This window comes from Ascaphus truei, chromosome 6, assembly GCF_040206685.1.
Source record: "Ascaphus truei isolate aAscTru1 chromosome 6, aAscTru1.hap1, whole genome shotgun sequence".
Lineage (NCBI taxonomy): Eukaryota > Metazoa > Chordata > Amphibia > Anura > Ascaphidae > Ascaphus > Ascaphus truei.
The window spans coordinates 89710259-89731034 of NC_134488.1; positions in this window are offsets into that span (position 1 = coordinate 89710259).

Here is a 20776-nt window from a genome sequence, read left to right on the forward strand (position 1 = left end):
CCAGGGAGCTTACAATCCAAATGAAACAACAATATATTGCAAGAGAACGTTATTCAGTGGTTTTATTTTCACATCTATAATATAACATTTTCATTGCTTTTGTGGATTTGGTGTATCTATGCATACTTTATATGTACATTAAGAGGGTATTTTAGGTCGAAGAATAAAACACATGTTCATGCAATAATGGCAACAATATAACCATTTTAAAAGTAATATACCATCATAAACAAATACCTGAACCACAAAATGTTTAAAATATATGTATATATTTGGGTAACACCCCTTCATTTACTATCTCATGCAATGCTGTAGACATGTTTTTAAAAAACGATTTCTTTTTAAATACTATTTAACCTCTTCAGTGGGGCAGCTCCCTCTGGCACTGATAGGGTTAAGTTAGGTCAATTGCATTTTTTTTCAATGTAATACATACTGAACACTGATAAATAAAACACAATTTTATTGTACATAGCAACACTGTCCTTTACTGCTAGCAAACACTCGGTTTATCTGTGCACAGCACTGCCAGGGGTCGCTGTTCTGCATTTCCCTTCGCTCTTTACAGTGGCTCATTTCTTTTCTTTTTAGCTGCTTTGCAGTTCAAGGTTCTATTTCCAATTCATTTTCACCTGATCTTTCCTTGTTCTTTTCAGACTTGTTATACCTTGCCACACTCTTGCCTTATTTCAATACATTGATGCCCTTGCAGCAAGCAGCACAAAGGGCCAAATGAGAGGACGCACACAAACTACAATATGGCCACAAGTCGCCATGGGAAGTTACTAGGGGATGCAGATCATTTTAATCTTTAACCCCCTAATACCATAATGCTTTTTTAGTCAAACCCTTGCAGTTCCACTTAAAAAAAGGTATTTACAGGATTGTAAAAAACTAGCAACCTGTTTTTTTAGCATTACGATTGACAAAATATTGAAATGCTCAATGAGAAGCTCATAGCGACAGAGCTTCTTGTTACAGTGAACAGCCTCCCTCTCTCACCGGGTGCAGTGGTGTGTGCCTGTAATCCCAGCTGCTTGGGAGGTTGAGACTGTTGGATCTCTTGAGTCCGGGAGTTCTGGCCTGCACTGCGCTATGTTGAACGGGTGTCCATGCTAAGTTCGGCATCAATATGGTGGTCCCAGGGGAGCTCGGAACCACCAGGTTGCTCTAACGAGAGGTGAACCGGCCCAGGTCGGACACGGAGCAGGTCAAAACCCCCGTGCTGTTCAGTAGTGGGATAGCGCCTGTGAATAGCCATTGTAGAACAGCCTGGACAACATAGTGAGACGCAGTCTTTTTTATTCCTAATAATAATTTTCAGGTGTTTTCCATTCAATTTCAATGTGCACCAAATATACATTGCAAACATGTATTTTTTCATTCAATATTGCTACTTAGACTACTACTATCATTTATTAAAACAGCACCCATGTAAACTGCTGTGCTAACCAAAGGGTTACAAAAAAACATTTCCTATACACAATCTGGCCAATCTAATTTATTATGATATAATAGCTTAGGGGAAACCAGGGAGCTTACAATCCAAATGAAACAACAATATATTGCAAGAGAACGTTATTCAGTGGTTTTATTTTCACATCTATAATATAACATTTTCATTGCTTTTGTGGATTTGGTGTATCTATGCATACTTTATATGTACATTAAGAGGGTATTTTAGGTCGAACAATAAAACACATGTTCATGCAATAATGGCAACAATATAACCATTTTAAAAGTAATATACCATCATAAACAAATACCTGAAACACAAAATGTTTAAAATATATGTATGCATTTGGGTAACACCCCTTCATTTACTATCTCATGCAATGCTGTAGACATGTTTTTAAAAAACGATTTCTTTTTAAATACTATTTAACCCCTTCAGTGGGGCAGCTCCCTCTGGCACTGATAGGGTTAAGTTAGGTCAATTGCATTTTTTTTCAATGTAATACATACTGAACACTGATAAATAAAACACAATTTTATTGTACATAGCAACACTGTCCTTTACTGCTAGCAATCACTCGGTTTATCTGTGCACAGCACTGACAGGGGTCGCTGTTCTGCATTTCCCTTTGCTCTTTACAGTGGCTCATTTCTCTTCTTTTTAGCTGCTTTGCAGTTCAAGGTTCTATTTCCAATTCATTTTCACCTGATCTTTCCTTGTTCTTTTCAGACTTGTTACACCTTGCCACACTCTTGCCTTATTTCAATACATTGATGCCCTTGCAGCAAGCAGCACAAAGGGCCAAATGAGAGGACGCACACAAACTACAATATGGCCACAAGTCGCCATGGGAAGTTACTAGGGGATGCAGATCATTTTAATCTTTAACCCCCTAATACCATAATGCTTTTTTATTCAAACCCTTGCAGTTCCACTTAAAAAAAGGTATTTACAGGATTGTAAAAAACTAGCAACCTGTTTTTTTAGCATTACGATTGACAAAATATTGAAATGCTCAATGAGAAGCTCATAGCGACAGAGCTTCTTGTTACAGTGAACAGCCTCCCTCTCTCACCGGGTGCAGTGGTGTGTGCCTGTAGTCCCAGCTGCTTGGGAGGTTGAGACTGTTGGATCTCTTGAGTCCGGGAGTTCTGGCCTGCACTGCGCTATGTTGAACGGGTGTCCATGCTAAGTTCGGCATCAATATGGTGGTCCCAGGGGAGCTCGGAACCACCATGTTGCTCTAACGAGAGGTGAACCGGCCCAGGTCGGACACGGAGCAGGTCAAAACCCCCATGCTGTTCAGTAGTGGGATAGCGCCTGTGAATAGCCATTGTAGAACAGCCTGGACAACATAGTGAGACGCAGTCTTTTTTATTCCTAATAATAATTTTCAGGTGTTTTCCATTCAATTTCAATGTGCACCAAATATACATTGCAAACATGTAATTTTTCATTCAATATTGCTACTTAGACTACTACTATCATTTATTAAAACAGCACCCATGTAAACTGCTGTGCTAACCAAAGGGTTACAAAAAAACATTTCCTATACACAATCTGGCCAATCTAATTTATTATGATATAATAGCTTAGGGGAAACCAGGGAGCTTACAATCCAAATGAAACAACAATATATTGCAAGAGAACGTTATTCAGTGGTTTTATTTTCACATCTATAATATAACATTTTCATTGCTTTTGTGGATTTGGTGTATCTATGCATACTTTATATGTACATTAAGAGGGTATTTTAGGTCGAAGAATAAAACACATGTTCATGCAATAATGGCAACAATATAACCATTTTAAAAGTAATATACCATCATAAACAAATACCTGAACCACAAAATGTTTAAAATATATGTATGTATTTGGGTAACACCCCTTCATTTACTATCTCATGCAATGCTGTAGACATGTTTTTAAAAAACGATTTCTTTTTAAATACTATTTAACCCCTTCAGTGGGGCAGCTCCCTCTGGCACTGATAGGGTTAAGTTAGGTCAATTGCATTTTTTTTCAATGTAATACATACTGAACACTGATAAATAAAACACAATTTTATTGTACATAGCAACACTGTCCTTTACTGCTAGCAAACACTCGGTTTATCTGTGCACAGCGCTGCCAGGGGTCGCTGTTCTGCATTTCCCTTCGCTCTTTACAGTGGCTCATTTCTCTTCTTTTTAGTTGCTTTGCAGTTCAAGGTTCTATTTCCAATTCATTTTCACCTGATCTTTCCTTGTTCTTTTCAGACTTGTTACACCTTGCCACACTCTTGCCTTATTTCAATACATTGATGCCCTTGCAGCAAGCAGCACAAAGGGCCAAATGAGAGGACGCACACAAACTACAATATGGCCACAAGTCGCCATGGGAAGTTACTAGGGGATGCAGATCATTTTAATCTTTAACCCCCTAATACCATAATGCTTTTTTATTCAAACCCTTGCAGTTCCACTTAAAAAAAGGTATTTACAGGATTGTAAAAAACTAGCAACCTGTTTTTTTAGCATTACGATTGACAAAATATTGAAATGCTCAATGAGAAGCTCATAGCGACAGAGCTTCTTGTTACAGTGAACAGCCTCCCTCTCTCACCGGGTGCAGTGGTGTGTGCCTGTAATCCCAGCTGCTTGGGAGGTTGAGACTGTTGGATCTCTTGAGTCCGGGAGTTCTTGCCTGCACTGCGCTATGTTGAACGGGTGTCCATGCTCAGTTCGGCATCAATAGGGTGGTCCCAGGTGAGCTCAGAACCACCAGGTTGCTCTAACGAGAGGTGAACCGGCCCAGGTCGGAAACGGAGCAGGTCAGAACCCCCGTGCTGTTCAGTAGTGGGATAGCGCCTGTGAATAGCCATTGTAGAACAGCCTGGACAACATAGTGAGACGCAGTCTTTTTTATTCCTAATAATAATTTTCAGGTGTTTTCCATTCAATTTCAATGTGCACCAAATATACATTGCAAACATGTATTTTTTCATTCAATATTGCTACTTAGACTACTACTATCATTTATTAAAACAGCACCCATGTAAACTGCTGTGCTAACCAAAGGGTTACAAAAAAACATTTCCTATACACAATCTGGCCAATCTAATTTATTATGATATAATAGCTTAGGGGAAACCAGGGAGCTTACAATCCAAATGAAACAACAATATATTGCAAGAGAACGTTATTCAGTGGTTTTATTTTCACATCTATAATATAACATTTTCATTGCTTTTGTGGATTTGGTGTATCTATGCATACTTTATATGTACATTAAGAGGGTATTTTAGGTCGAAGAATAAAACACATGTTCATGCAATAATGGCAACAATATAACCATTTTAAAAGTAATATACCATCATAAACAAATACCTGAACCACAAAATGTTTAAAATATATGTATGCATTTGGGTAACACCCCTTCATTTACTATCTCATGCAATGCTGTAGACATGTTTTTAAAAAACGATTTCTTTTTAAATACTATTTAACCCCTTCAGTGGGGCAGCTCCCTCTGGCACTGATAGGGTTAAGTTAGGTCAATTGCATTTTTTTTCAATGTAATACATACTGAACACTGATAAATAAAACACAATTTTATTGTACATAGCAACACTGTCCTTTACTGCTAGCAAACACTCGGTTTATCTGTGCACAGCACTGCCAGGGGTCGCTGTTCTGCATTTCCCTTCGCTCTTTACAGTGGCTCATTTCTCTTCTTTTTAGCTGCTTTGCAGTTCAAGGTTCTATTTCCAATTCATTTTCACCTGATCTTTCCTTGTTCTTTTCAGACTTGTTACACCTTGCCACACTCTTGCCTTATTTCAATACATTGATGCCCTTGCAGCAAGCAGCACAAAGGGCCAAATGAGAGGATGCACACAAACTACAATATGGCCACAAGTCGCCATGGGAAGTTACTAGGGGATGCAGATCATTTTAATCTTTAACCCCCTAATACCATAATGCTTTTTTATTCAAACCCTTGCAGTTCCACTTAAAAAAAGGTATTTACAGGATTGTAAAAAACTAGCAACCTGTTTTTTTAGCATTACGATTGACAAAATATTGAAATGCTCAATGAGAAGCTCATAGCGACAGAGCTTCTTGTTACAGTGAACAGCCTCCCTCTCTCACCGGGTGCAGTGGTGTGTGCCTGTAATCCCAGCTGCTTGGGAGGTTGTGACTGTTGGATCTCTTGAGTCCGGGAGTTCTGGCCTGCACTGCGCTATGTTGAACGGGTGTCCATGCTAAATTCGGCATCAATATGGTGGTCCCATGGGAGCTCGGAACCACCAGGTTGCTCTAACGAGAGGTGAACCGGCCCAGGTCGGACACGGAGCAGGTCAAAACCCCCGTGCTGTTCAGTAGTGGGATAGCGCCTGTGAATAGCCATTGTAGAACAGCCTGGACAACATAGTGAGACGCAGTCTTTTTTATTCCTAATAATAATTTTCAGGTGTTTTCCATTCAATTTCAATGTGCACCAAATATACATTGCAAACATGTATTTTTTCATTCAATATTGCTACTTAGACTACTACTATCATTTATTAAAACAGCACCCATGTAAACTGCTGTGCTAACCAAAGGGTTACAAAAAAACATTTCCTATACACAATCTGGCCAATCTAATTTATTATGATATAATAGCTTAGGGGAAACCAGGGAGCTTACAATCCAAATGAAACAACAATATATTGCAAGAGAACGTTATTCAGTGGTTTTATTTTCACATCTATAATATAACATTTTCATTGCTTTTGTGGATTTGGTGTATCTATGCATACTTTATATGTACATTAAGAGGGTATTTTAGGTCGAAGAATAAAACACATGTTCATGCAATAATGGCAACAATATAACCATTTTAAAAGTAATATACCATCATAAACAAATACCTGAACCACAAAATGTTTAAAATATATGTATGCATTTGGGTAACACCCCTTCATTTACTATCTCATGCAATGCTGTAGACATGTTTTTAAAAAACGATTTCTTTTTAAATACTATTTAACCCCTTCAGTGGGGCAGCTCCCTCTGGCACTGATAGGGTTAAGTTAGGTCAATTGCATTTTTTTTCAATGTAATACATACTGAACACTGATAAATAAAACACAATTTTATTGTACATAGCAACACTGTCCTTTACTGCTAGCAAACACTCGGTTTATCTGTGCACAGCACTGCCGGGGTCGCTGTTCTGCATTTCCCTTCGCTCTTTACAGTGGCTCATTTCTCTTCTTTTTAGCTGCTTTGCAGTTCAAGGTTCTATTTCCAATTCATTTTCACCTGATCTTTCCTTGTTCTTTTCAGACTTGTTACACCTTGGCACACTCTTGCCTTATTTCAATACATTGATGCCCTTGCAGCAAGCAGCACAAAGGGCCAAATGAGAGGACGCACACAAACTACAATATGGCCACAAGTCGCCATGGGAAGTTACATGGGGATGCAGATCATTTTAATCTTTAACCCCCTAATACCATAATGCTTTTTTATTCAAACCCTTGCAGTTCCACTTAAAAAAAGGTATTTACAGGATTGTAAAAAACTAGCAACCTGTTTTTTTAGCATTACGATTGACAAAATATTGAAATGCTCAATGAGAAGCTCATAGCGACAGAGCTTCTTGTTACAGTGAACAGCCTCCCTCTCTCACCGGGTGCAGTGGTGTGTGCCTGTAATCCCAGCTGCTTGGGAGGTTGAGACTGTTGGATCTCTTGAGTCCGGGAGTTCTGGCCTGCACTGCGCTATGTTGAACGGGTGTCCATGCTAAGTTCGGCATCAATATGGTGGTCCCAGGGGAGCTCGGAACCACCAGGTTGCTCTAACGAGAGGTGAACCGGCCCAGGTCGGACACGGAGCAGGGCAAAACCCCCGTGCTGTTCAGTAGTGGGATAGCGCCTGTGAATAGCCATTGTAGAACAGCCTGGACAACATAGTGAGACGCAGTCTTTTTTATTCCTAATAATAATTTTCAGGTGTTTTCCATTCAATTTCAATGTGCACCAAATATACATTGCAAACATGTATTTTTTCATTCAATATTGCTACTTAGACTACTACTATCATTTATTAAAACAGCACCCATGTAAACTGCTGTGCTAACCAAAGGGTTACAAAAAAACATTTCCTATACACAATCTGGCCAATCTAATTTATTATGATATAATAGCTTAGGGGAAACCAGGGAGCTTACAATCCAAATGAAACAACAATATATTGCAAGAGAACGTTATTCAGTGGTTTTATTTTCACATCTATAATATAACATTTTCATTGCTTTTGTGGATTTGGTGTATCTATGCATACTTTATATGTACATTAAGAGGGTATTTTAGGTCGAAGAATAAAACACATGTTCATGCAATAATGGCAACAATATAACCATTTTAAAAGTAATATACCATCATAAACAAATACCTGAACCACAAAATGTTTAAAATATATGTATGCATTTGGGTAACACCCCTTCATTTACTATCTCATGCAATGCTGTAGACATGTTTTTAAAAAACGATTTCTTTTTAAATACTATTTAACCCCTTCAGTGGGGCAGCTCCCTCTGGCACTGATAGGGTTAAGTTAGGTCAATTGCATTTTTTTTCAATGTAATACATACTGAACACTGATAAATAAAACACAATTTTATTGTACATAGCAACACTGTCCTTTACTGCTAGCAAACACTCGGTTTATCTGTGCACAGCACTGCCAGGGGTCGCTGTTCTGCATTTCCCTTCGCTCTTTACAGTGGCTCATTTCTCTTCTTTTTAGCTGCTTTGCAGTTCAAGGTTCTATTTCCAATTCATTTTCACCTGATCTTTCCTTGTTCTTTTCAGACTTGTTACACCTTGCCACACTCTTGCCTTATTTCAATACATTGATGCCCTTGCAGCAAGCAGCACAAAGGGCCAAATGAGAGGACGCACACAAACTACAATATGGCCACAAGTCGCCATGGGAAGTTACTAGGGGATGCAGATCATTTTAATCTTTAACCCCCTAATACCATAATGCTTTTTTATTCAAACCCTTGCAGTTCCACTTAAAAAAAGGTATTTACAGGATTGTAAAAAACTAGCAACCTGTTTTTTTAGCATTACGATTGACAAAATATTGAAATGCTCAATGAGAAGCTCATAGCGACAGAGCTTCTTGTTACAGTGAACAGCCTCCCTCTCTCACCGGGTGCAGTGGTGTGTGCCTGTAATCCCAGCTGCTTGGGAGGTTGAGACTGTTGGATCTCTTGAGTCCGGGAGTTCTGGCCTGCACTGCGCTATGTTGAACGGGTGTCCATGCTAAATTCGGCATCAATATGGTGGTCCCATGGGAGCTCGGAACCACCAGGTTGCTCTAACGAGAGGTGAACCGGCCCAGGTCGGACACGGAGCAGGTCAAAACCCCCGTGCTGTTCAGTAGTGGGATAGCGCCTGTGAATAGCCATTGTAGAACAGCCTGGACAACATAGTGAGACGCAGTCTTTTTTATTCCTAATAATAATTTTCAGGTGTTTTCCATTCAATTTCAATGTGCACCAAATATACATTGCAAACATGTATTTTTTCATTCAATATTGCTACTTAGACTACTACTATCATTTATTAAAACAGCACCCATGTAAACTGCTGTGCTATCAAAGGGTTACAAAAAAACATTTCCTATACACAATCTGGCCAATCTAATTTATTATGATATAATAGCTTAGGGGAAACCAGGGAGCTTACAATCCAAATGAAACAACAATATATTGCAAGAGAACGTTATTCAGTGGTTTTATTTTCACATCTATAATATAACATTTTCATTGCTTTTGTGGATTTGGTGTATCTATGCATACTTTATATGTACATTAAGAGGGTATTTTAGGTCGAAGAATAAAACACATGTTCATGCAATAATGGCAACAATATAACCATTTTAAAAGTAATATACCATCATAAACAAATACCTGAACCACAAAATGTTTAAAATATATGTATGCATTTGGGTAACACCCCTTCATTTACTATCTCATGCAATGCTGTAGACATGTTTTTAAAAAACGATTTCTTTTTAAATACTATTTAACCCCTTCAGTGGGGCAGCTCCCTCTGGCACTGATAGGGTTAAGTTAGGTCAATTGCATTTTTTTTCAATGTAATACATACTGAACACTGATAAATAAAACACAATTTTATTGTACATAGCAACACTGTCCTTTACTGCTAGCAAACACTCGGTTTATCTGTGCACAGCACTGCCGGGGTCGCTGTTCTGCATTTCCCTTCGCTCTTTACAGTGGCTCATTTCTCTTCTTTTTAGCTGCTTTGCAGTTCAAGGTTCTATTTCCAATTCATTTTCACCTGATCTTTCCTTGTTCTTTTCAGACTTGTTACACCTTGGCACACTCTTGCCTTATTTCAATACATTGATGCCCTTGCAGCAAGCAGCACAAAGGGCCAAATGAGAGGACGCACACAAACTACAATATGGCCACAAGTCGCCATGGGAAGTTACATGGGGATGCAGATCATTTTAATCTTTAACCCCCTAATACCATAATGCTTTTTTATTCAAACCCTTGCAGTTCCACTTAAAAAAAGGTATTTACAGGATTGTAAAAAACTAGCAACCTGTTTTTTTAGCATTACGATTGACAAAATATTGAAATGCTCAATGAGAAGCTCATAGCGACAGAGCTTCTTGTTACAGTGAACAGCCTCCCTCTCTCACCGGGTGCAGTGGTGTGTGCCTGTAATCCCAGCTGCTTGGGAGGTTGAGACTGTTGGATCTCTTGAGTCCGGGAGTTCTGGCCTGCACTGCGCTATGTTGAACGGGTGTCCATGCTAAGTTCGGCATCAATATGGTGGTCCCAGGGGAGCTCGGAACCACCAGGTTGCTCTAACGAGAGGTGAACCGGCCCAGGTCGGACACGGAGCAGGGCAAAACCCCCGTGCTGTTCAGTAGTGGGATAGCGCCTGTGAATAGCCATTGTAGAACAGCCTGGACAACATAGTGAGACGCAGTCTTTTTTATTCCTAATAATAATTTTCAGGTGTTTTCCATTCAATTTCAATGTGCACCAAATATACATTGCAAACATGTATTTTTTCATTCAATATTGCTACTTAGACTACTACTATCATTTATTAAAACAGCACCCATGTAAACTGCTGTGCTAACCAAAGGGTTACAAAAAAACATTTCCTATACACAATCTGGCCAATCTAATTTATTATGATATAATAGCTTAGGGGAAACCAGGGAGCTTACAATCCAAATGAAACAACAATATATTGCAAGAGAACGTTATTCAGTGGTTTTATTTTCACATCTATAATATAACATTTTCATTGCTTTTGTGGATTTGGTGTATCTATGCATACTTTATATGTACATTAAGAGGGTATTTTAGGTCGAAGAATAAAACACATGTTCATGCAATAATGGCAACAATATAACCATTTTAAAAGTAATATACCATCATAAACAAATACCTGAACCACAAAATGTTTAAAATATATGTATGCATTTGGGTAACACCCCTTCATTTACTATCTCATGCAATGCTGTAGACATGTTTTTAAAAAACGATTTCTTTTTAAATACTATTTAACCCCTTCAGTGGGGCAGCTCCCTCTGGCACTGATAGGGTTAAGTTAGGTCAATTGCATTTTTTTTCAATGTAATACATACTGAACACTGATAAATAAAACACAATTTTATTGTACATAGCAACACTGTCCTTTACTGCTAGCAAACACTCGGTTTATCTGTGCACAGCACTGCCAGGGGTCGCTGTTCTGCATTTCCCTTCGCTCTTTACAGTGGCTCATTTCTCTTCTTTTTAGCTGCTTTGCAGTTCAAGGTTCTATTTCCAATTCATTTTCACCTGATCTTTCCTTGTTCTTTTCAGACTTGTTACACCTTGCCACACTCTTGCCTTATTTCAATACATTGATGCCCTTGCAGCAAGCAGCACAAAGGGCCAAATGAGAGGACGCACACAAACTACAATATGGCCACAAGTCGCCATGGGAAGTTACTAGGGGATGCAGATCATTTTAATCTTTAACCCCCTAATACCATAATGCTTTTTTATTCAAACCCTTGCAGTTCCACTTAAAAAAAGGTATTTACAGGATTGTAAAAAACTAGCAACCTGTTTTTTTAGCATTACGATTGACAAAATATTGAAATGCTCAATGAGAAGCTCATAGCGACAGAGCTTCTTGTTACAGTGAACAGCCTCCCTCTCTCACCGGGTGCAGTGGTGTGTGCCTGTAATCCCAGCTGCTTGGGAGGTTGAGACTGTTGGATCTCTTGAGTCCGGGAGTTCTGGCCTGCACTGCGCTATGTTGAACGGGTGTCCATGCTAAGTTCGGCATCAATATGGTGGTCCCAGGGGAGCTCGGAACCACCAGGTTGCTCTAACGAAAGGTGAACCGGCCCAGGTCGGACACGGAGCAGGTCAAAACCCCCATGCTGTTCAGTAGTGGGATAGCGCCTGTGAATAGCCATTGTAGAACAGCCTGGACAACATAGTGAGACGCAGTCTTTTTTATTCCTAATAATAATTTTCAGGTGTTTTCCATTCAATTTCAATGTGCACCAAATATACATTGCAAACATGTAATTTTTCATTCAATATTGCTACTTAGACTACTACTATCATTTATTAAAACAGCACCCATGTAAACTGCTGTGCTATCAAAGGGTTACAAAAAAACATTTCCTATACACAATCTGGCCAATCTAATTTATTATGATATAATAGCTTAGGGGAAACCAGGGAGCTTACAATCCAAATGAAACAACAATATATTGCAAGAGAACGTTATTCAGTGGTTTTATTTTCACATCTATAATATAACATTTTCATTGCTTTTGTGGATTTGGTGTATCTATGCATACTTTATATGTACATTAAGAGGGTATTTTAGGTCGAACAATAAAACACATGTTCATGCAATAATGGCAACAATATAACCATTTTAAAAGTAATATACCATCATAAACAAATACCTGAACCACAAAATGTTTAAAATATATGTATGTATTTGGGTAACACCCCTTCATTTACTATCTCATGCAATGCTGTAGACATGTTTTTAAAAAACGATTTCTTTTTAAATACTATTTAACCCCTTCAGTGGGGCAGCTCCCTCTGGCACTGATAGGGTTAAGTTAGGTCAATTGCATTTTTTTTCAATGTAATACATACTGAACACTGATAAATAAAACACAATTTTATTGTACATAGCAACACTGTCCTTTACTGCTAGCAAACACTCGGTTTATCTGTGCACAGCGCTGCCAGGGGTCGCTGTTCTGCATTTCCCTTCGCTCTTTACAGTGGCTCATTTCTCTTCTTTTTAGCTGCTTTGCAGTTCAAGGTTCTATTTCCAATTCATTTTCACCTGATCTTTCCTTGTTCTTTTCAGACTTGTTACACCTTGCCACACTCTTGCCTTATTTCAATACATTGATGCCCTTGCAGCAAGCAGCACAAAGGGCCAAATGAGAGGACGCACACAAACTACAATATGGCCACAAGTCGCCATGGGAAGTTACTAGGGGATGCAGATCATTTTAATCTTTAACCCCCTAATACCATAATGCTTTTTTATTCAAACCCTTGCAGTTCCACTTAAAAAAAGGTATTTACAGGATTGTAAAAAACTAGCAACCTGTTTTTTTAGCATTACGATTGACAAAATATTGAAATGCTCAATGAGAAGCTCATAGCGACAGAGCTTCTTGTTACAGTGAACAGCCTCCCTCTCTCACCGGGTGCAGTGGTGTGTGCCTGTAATCCCAGCTGCTTGGGAGGTTGAGACTGTTGGATCTCTTGAGTCCGGGAGTTCTGGCCTGCACTGCGCTATGTTGAACGGGTGTCCATGCTAAGTTCGGCATCAATAGGGTGGTCCCAGGGGAGCTCAGAACCACCAGGTTGCTCTAACGAGAGGTGAACCGGCCCAGGTCGGAAACGGAGCAGGTCAGAACCCCCGTGCTGTTCAGTAGTGGGATAGCGCCTGTGAATAGCCATTGTAGAACAGCCTGGACAACATAGTGAGACGCAGTCTTTTTTATTCCTAATAATAATTTTCAGGTGTTTTCCATTCAATTTCAATGTGCACCAAATATACATTGCAAACATGTATTTTTTCATTCAATATTGCTACTTAGACTACTACTATCATTTATTAAAACAGCACCCATGTAAACTGCTGTGCTAACCAAAGGGTTACAAAAAAACATTTCCTATACACAATCTGGCCAATCTAATTTATTATGATATAATAGCTTAGGGGAAACCAGGGAGCTTACAATCCAAATGAAACAACAATATATTGCAAGAGAACGTTATTCAGTGGTTTTATTTTCACATCTATAATATAACATTTTCATTGCTTTTGTGGATTTGGTGTATCTATGCATACTTTATATGTACATTAAGAGGGTATTTTAGGTCGAAGAATAAAACACATGTTCATGCAATAATGGCAACAATATAACCATTTTAAAAGTAATATACCATCATAAACAAATACCTGAACCACAAAATGTTTAAAATATATGTATGCATTTGGGTAACACCCCTTCATTTACTATCTCATGCAATGCTGTAGACATGTTTTTAAAAAACGATTTCTTTTTAAATACTATTTAACCCCTTCAGTGGGGCAGCTCCCTCTGGCACTGATAGGGTTAAGTTAGGTCAATTGCATTTTTTTTCAATGTAATACATACTGAACACTGATAAATAAAACACAATTTTATTGTACATAGCAACACTGTCCTTTACTGCTAGCAAACACTCGGTTTATCTGTGCACAGCGCTGCCAGGGGTCGCTGTTCTGCATTTCCCTTCGCTCTTTACAGTGGCTCATTTCTCTTCTTTTTAGCTGCTTTGCAGTTCAAGGTTCTATTTCCAATTCATTTTCACCTGATCTTTCCGTGTTCTTTTCAGACTTGTTACACCTTGCCACAGTCTTGCCTTATTTCAATACATTGATGCCCTTGCAGCAAGCAGCACAAAGGGCCAAATGAGAGGACGCACACAAACTACAATATGGCCACAAGTCGCCATGGGAAGTTACTAGGGGATGCAGATCAGTTTAATCTTTAACCCCCTAATACCATAATGCTTTTTTATTCAAACCCTTGCAGTTCCACTTAAAAAAAGGTATTTACAGGATTGTAAAAAACTAGCAACCTGTTTTTTTAGCATTACGATTGACAAAATATTGAAATGCTCAATGAGAGGCTCATAGCGACAGAGCTTCTTGTTACAGTGAAGAGCCGCCCTCTCTCACCGGGTGCAGTGGTGTGTGCCTGTAATCCCAGCTGCTTGGGAGGTTGAGACTGTTGGATCTCTTGAGTCCGGGAGTTCTGGCCTGCACTGCGCTATGTTGAACGGGTGTCCATGCTAAGTTCGGCATCAATATGGTGCTCCCAGGGGAGCTCGGAACCACCAGGTTGCTCTAACGAGAGGTGAACCGGCCCAGATCGGAAACGGAGCAGGTCAAAACCCCCGTGCCGATCAGTAGTGGGATAGCGCCTGTGAATAGCCATTGTAGAACAGCCTGGACAACATAGTGAGACGCAGACTTTTTTATTCCTAATAATAATTTTCAGGTGTTTTCCATTCAATTTCAATGTGCACCAAATATACATTGCAAACATGTATTTTTTCATTCAATATTGCTACTTAGACTACTACTATCATTTATTAAAACAGCACCCATGTAAACTGCTGTGCTAACCAAAGGGTTACAAAAAAACATTTCCTATACACAATCTGGCCAATCTAATTTATTATGATATAATAGCTTAGGGGAAACCAGGGAGCTTACAATCCAAATGAAACAACAATATATTGCAAGAGAACGTTATTCAGTGGTTTTATTTTCACATCTATAATATAACATTTTCATTGCTTTTGTGGATTTGGTGTATCTATGCATACTTTATATGTACATTAAGAGGGTATTTTAGGTCGAAGAATAAAACACATGTTCATGCAATAATGGCAACAATATAACCATTTTAAAAGTAATATACCATCATAAACAAATACCTGAAACACAAAATGTTTAAAATATATGTATATATTTGGGTAACACCCCTTCATTTACTATCTCATGCAATGCTGTAGACATGTTTTTAAAAAACGATTTCTTTTTAAATACTATTGAACCCCTTCAGTGGGGCAGCTCCCTCTGGCACTGATAGGGTTAAGTTAGGTCAATTGCATTTTTTTTCAATGTAATACATACTGAACACTGATAAATAAAACACAATTTTATTGTACATAGCAACACTGTCCTTTACTGCTAGCAAACACTCGGTTTATCTGTGCACAGCGCTGCCAGGGGTCGCTGTTCTGCATTTCCCTTCGCTCTTTACAGTGGCTCATTTCTCTTCTTTTTAGCTGCTTTGCAGTTCAAGGTTCTATTTCCAATTCATTTTCACCTGATCTTTCCGTGTTCTTTTCAGACTTGTTACACCTTGCCACAGTCTTGCCTTATTTCAATACATTGATGCCCTTGCAGCAAGCAGCACAAAGGGCCAAATGAGAGGACGCACACAAACTACAATATGGCCACAAGTCGCCATGGGAAGTTACTAGGGGATGCAGATCATTTTAATCTTTAACCCCCTAATACCATAATGCTTTTTTATTCAAACCCTTGCAGTTCCACTTAAAAAAAGGTATTTACAGGATTGTAAAAAACTAGCAACCTGTTTTTTTAGCATTACGATTGACAAAATATTGAAATGCTCAATGAGAGGCTCATAGCGACAGAGCTTCTTGTTACAGTGAAGAGCCGCCCTCTCTCACCGGGTGCAGTGGTGTGTGCCTGTAATCCCAGCTGCTTGGGAGGTTGAGACTGTTGGATCTCTTGAGTCCGGGAGTTCTGGCCTGCACTGCGCTATGTTGAACGGGTGTCCATGCTAAGTTCGGCATCAATATGGTGCTCCCAGGGGAGCTTGGAACCACCAGGTTGCTCTAACGAGAGGTGAACCGGCCCAGATCGGAAACGGAGCAGGTCAAAACCCCCGTGCCGATCAGTAGTGGGATAGCGCCTGTGAATAGCCATTGTAGAACAGCCTGGACAACATAGTGAGACGCAGTCTTTTTTATTCCTAATAATAATTTTCAGGTGTTTTCCATTCAATTTCAATGTGCACCAAATATACATTGCAAACATGTATTTTTTCATTCAATATTGCTACTTAGACTACTACTATCATTTATTAAAACAGCACCCATGTAAACTGCTGTGCTAACCAAAGGGTTACAAAAAAACATTTCCTATACACAATCTGGCCAATCTAATGTATTATGATATAATAGCTTAGGGGAAACCAGGGAGCTTACAATCCAAATGAAACAACAATATATTGCAAGAGAACGTTATTCAGTGGTTTTATTTTCACATCTATAATATAACATTTTCATTGCTTTTGTGGATTTGGTGTATCTATGCATACTTTATATGTACATTAAGAGGGTATTTTAGGTCGAAGAATAAAACACATGTTCATGCAATAATGGCAACAATATAACCATTTTAAAAGTAATATACCATCATAAACAAATACCTGAAACACAAAATGTTTAAAATATATGTATGCATTTGGGTAACACCCCTTCATTTACTATCTCATGCAATGCTGTAGACATGTTTTTAAAAAACGATTTCTTTTTAAATACTATTTAACCCCTTCAGTGGGGCAGCTCCCTCTGGCACTGATAGGGTTAAGTTAGGTCAATTGCATTTTTTTTCAATGTAATACATACTGAACACTGATAAATAAAACACAATTTTATTGTACATAGCAACACTGTCCTTTACTGCTAGCAAACACTCGGTTTATCTGTGCACAGCGCTGCCAGGGGTCGCTGTTCTGCATTTCCCTTCGCTCTTTACAGTGGCTCATTTCTCTTCTTTTTAGCTGCTTTGCCGTTCAAGGTTCTATTTCCAATTCATTTTCACCTGATCTTTCCGTGTTCTTTTCAGACTTGTTACACCTTGCCACAGTCTTGCCTTATTTCAATACATTGATGCCCTTGCAGCAAGCAGCACAAAGGGCCAAATGAGAGGACGCACACAAACTACAATATGGCCACAAGTCGCCATGGGAAGTTACTAGGGGATGCAGATCATTTTAATCTTTAACCCCCTAATACCATAATGCTTTTTTATTCAAACCCTTGCAGTTCCACTTAAAAAAAGGTATTTACAGGATTGTAAAAAACTAGCAACCTGTTTTTTTAGCATTACGATTGACAAAATATTGAAATGCTCAATGAGAGGCTCATAGCGACAGAGCTTCTTGTTACAGTGAAGAGCCGCCCTCTCTCACCGGGTGCAGTGGTGTGTGCCTGTAATCCCAGCTGCTTGGGAGGTTTAGACTGTTGGATCTCTTGAGTCCGGGAGTTCTGGCCTGCACTGCGCTATGTTGAACGGGTGTCCATGCTAAGTTCGGCATCAATATGGTGCTCCCAGGGGAGCTCGGAACCACCAGGTTGCTCTAACGAGAGGTGAACCGGCCCAGATCGGAAACGGAGCAGGTCAAAACCCCCGTGCCGATCAGTAGTGGGATAGCGCCTGTGAATAGCCATTGTAGAACAGCCTGGACAACATAGTGAGACGCAGTCTTTTTTATTCCTAATAATAATTTTCAGGTGTTTTCCATTCAATTTCAATGTGCACCAAATATACATTGCAAACATGTATTTTTTCATTCAATATTGCTACTTAGACTACTACTATCATTTATTAAAACAGCACCCATGTAAACTGCTGTGCTAACCAAAGGGTTACAAAAAAACATTTCCTATACACAATCTGGCCAATCTAATTTATTATGATATAATAGCTTAGGGGAAACCAGGGAGCTTACAATCCAAATGAAACAACAATATATTGCAAGAGAACGTTATTCCGTGGTTTTATTTTCACATCTATAATATAACATTTTCATTGCTTTTGTGGATTTGGTGTATCTATGCATACTTTATATGTACATTAAGAGGGTATTTTAGGTCGAAGAATAAAACACATGTTCATGCAATAATGGCAACAATATAACCATTTTAAAAGTAATATACCATCATAAACAAATACCTGAAACACAAAATGTTTAAAATATATGTATATATTTGGGTAACACCCCTTCATTTACTATCTCATGCAATGCTGTAGACATGTTTTTAAAAAACGATTTCTTTTTAAATACTATTTAACCCCTTCAGTGGGGCAGCTCCCTCTGGCACTGATAGGGTTAAGTTAGGTCAATTGCATTTTTTTTCAATGTAATACATACTGAACACTGATAAATAAAACACAATTTTATTGTACATAGCAACACTGTCCTTTACTGCTAGCAAACACTCGGTTTATCTGTGCACAGCGCTGCCAGGGGTCGCTGTTCTGCATTTCCCTTCGCTCTTTACAGTGGCTCATTTCTCTTCTTTTTAGCTGCTTTGCAGTTCAAGGTTCTATTTCCAATTCATTTTCACCTGATCTTTCCGTGTTCTTTTCAGACTTGTTACACCTTGCCACACTCTTGCCTTATTTCAATACATTGATGCCCTTGCAGCAAGCAGCACAAAGGGCCAAATGAGAGGACGCACACAAACTACAATATGGCCACAAGTCGCCATGGGAAGTTACTAGGGGATGCAGATCATTTTAATCTTTAACCCCCTAATACCATAATGCTTTTTTATTCAAACCCTTGCAGTTCCACTTAAAAAAAGGTATTTACAGGATTGTAAAAAACTAGCAACCTGTTTTTTTAGCATTACGATTGACAAAATATTGAAATGCTCAATGAGAAGCTCATAGCGACAGAGCTTCTTGTTACAGTGAAGAGCCGCCCTCTCTCACCGGGTGCAGTGGTGTGTGCCTGTAATCCCAGCTGCTTGGGAGGTTGAGACTGTTGGATCTCTTGAGTCCGGGAGTTCTGGCCTGCACTGCGCTATGTTGAACGGGTGTCCATGCTAAGTTCGGCATCAATATGGTGCTCCCAGGGGAGCTCGGAACCACCAGGTTGCTCTAACGAGAGGTGAACCGGCCCAGATCGGAAACGGAGCAGGTCAAAACCCCCGTGCCGATCAGTAGTGGGATAGCGCCTGTGAATAGCCATTGTAGAACAGCCTGGACAACATAGTGAGACGCAGTCTTTTTTATTCCTAATAATAATTTTCAGGTGTTTTCCATTCAATTTCAATGTGCACCAAATATACATTGCAAACATGTATTTTTTCATTCAATATTGCTACTTAGACTACTACTATCATTTATTAAAACAGCACCCATGTAAACTGCTGTGCTAACCAAAGGGTTACAAAAAAACATTTCCTATACACAATCTGGCCAATCTAATTTATTATGATATAATAGCTTAGGGGAAACCAGGGAGCTTACAATCCAAATGAAACAACAATATATTGCAAGAGAACGTTATTCCGTGGTTTTATTTTCACATCTATAATATAACATTTTCATTGCTTTTGTGGATTTGGTGTATCTATGCATACTTTATATGTACATTAAGAGGGTATTTTAGGTCGAAGAATAAAACACATGTTCATGCAATAATGGCAACAATATAACCATTTTAAAAGTAATATACCATCATAAACAAATACCTGAAACACAAAATGTTTAAAATATATGTATATATTTGGGTAACACCCCTTCATTTACTATCTCATGCAATGCTGTAGACATGTTTTTAAAAAACGATTTCTTTTTAAATACTATTTAACCCCTTCAGTGGGGCAGCTCCCTCTGGCACTGATAGGGTTAAGTTAGGTCAATTGCATTTTTTTTCAATGTAATACATACTGAACACTGATAAATAAAACACAATTTTATTGTACATAGCAACACTGTCCTTTACTGCTAGCAAACACTCGGTTTATCTGTGCACAGCGCTGCCAGGGGTCGCTGTTCTGCATTTCCCTTCGCTCTTTACAGTGGCTCATTTCTCTTCTTTTTAGCTGCTTTGCAGTTCAAGGTTCTATTTCCAATTCATTTTCACCTGATCTTTCCGTGTTCTTTTCAGACTTGTTACACCTTGCCACAGTCTTGCCTTATGTCAATACATTGATGCCCTTGCAGCAAGCAGCACAAAGGGCCAAATGAGAGGACGCACACAAACTACAATATGGCCACAAGTCGCCATGGGAAGTTACTAGGGGATGCAGATCATTTTAATCTTTAACCCCCTAATACCATAATGCTTTTTTATTCAAACCCTTGCAGTTCCACTTAAAAAAAGGTATTTACAGGATTGTAAAAAACTAGCAACC